Genomic DNA, 1,493 nt, shown 5'->3' with positions numbered 1-1,493 from the left:
TTCTCCATTGGGAGCCCTGTGATACATCCAATAGCTGACTGTGAGCATCCACTCCTGTGTTTGCTAGGCCCCTGCATAGTCTCACAAGAGACAGCTATCTTTGGGTCCTTTCAGTAAAATCTTGCTACATCTTTATGTGTTGCTGTCGTTCACCCACAAGAATGACTTTATGGAAAATACACAGGAGAAAGATAATTGAATGGAACAGTGGTTAGGAAAAGTACTTGCAGCATGAGTCAAAGTGAAGACACATGTGACATCTCTGGTCCTTAGGTCCTGGATTACAATTCTTGTGTTATATACTGACAGTGAATATATTAACGTTCCCAAGTTGTGGCTGGGAAATCAGCACATTCATACAGCTTGAGTGCAGTAGAAATTCTTGACTTCCAGCCTGAGGTGGACATTCAGTGTTGTCTGAAAAGGCTTTAACTTCTGTATATTCTATGTATAATCATATTTTACTTAATTTATATATGTGCGATACATATGTGGGTGTTAAGTCAGAAGAGGACATTGGGTTCCGCCCCCCCCTGCCCCGCCCAGCTGGAGTTACAGACAGACCAACTGGGAGTTCTGGGTAGCAAACTATGGTCATCTGGAAGACCAACAAGTGCTCTTTTCTTAAACTTTTTTTTTTTAATTGGATATTTTCTTTAATTGCATTTCAATGTCTTACCTTTTCCAGGATTTCCCTTCTGAAGCCTCCTATCCCATCTCTCCTCACACTCACTGCCTCTATAAGGGTGCTCCCCCATCCACCTACCCATCCACTTACTCCTGTCTTGCAGCCCTGGTATTCCCCTACACTGGGACATTGAACACCCTCAGGCCTAAGGGCTGCTCCTCCCAATGACATCAAACAAGGCCATCCTCTGCTACATGTGTGGCCAGAGCCATGTGTCCCTCCATGTGTACTTTTTGGTTGGTGGTCCAGTCCCTGGGAGCTCCAGGGGATCTGGCCAGATGACACCGTTGCTCCCCCCATGGGGATGCAAACCTCTTCAGCTCCTTCAGTCCCTTCTCCAACTCCCCCGTCAGAAACCCCACACTCAGTCCAATGGTTGGTTGCAAGCATCAGCCTCTGAATTTGTCAGGCTCTGCCAGAGCCTCTTGAAGGACACAGGCATATCAGGCTTCTGTCAACAAGCACTTCCTGGCATCCAAAATAGCAACAAGGTTTGTCGACTGTATAAGGGATGGATCCCCAAGTAGGGGAGTCTCTGGATGGCCTTCCCTACAGTCTCTGCTCCACATTTTGTCTCTGTATTTGCTTCTGTGAGTATTTTGTTCCTCTTTCTAAGAAGGACTGAAGCACCCACACTTTGGTCTTCCTTCTTTTTGGACCTCATATGGTCTATGAATTGAATATTGAATATTGGGTATTATGAACTTTTGGGCTAATGTCTACTTACCAATGAGTGCATACAGTGTGTGTTCTTTTCTGACTGAGTTACTTCACTCAGAATGATATTTTCAAGTTTCATCCATAT

The sequence above is a fragment of the Mus caroli genome, chromosome 4 (assembly GCF_900094665.2).
Source record: "Mus caroli chromosome 4, CAROLI_EIJ_v1.1, whole genome shotgun sequence".
NCBI classification, from domain to species: domain Eukaryota; kingdom Metazoa; phylum Chordata; class Mammalia; order Rodentia; family Muridae; genus Mus; species Mus caroli.
The sequence above is the reverse complement of the archived record's forward strand: the minus strand, read 5'-3'. Positions refer to the sequence as shown.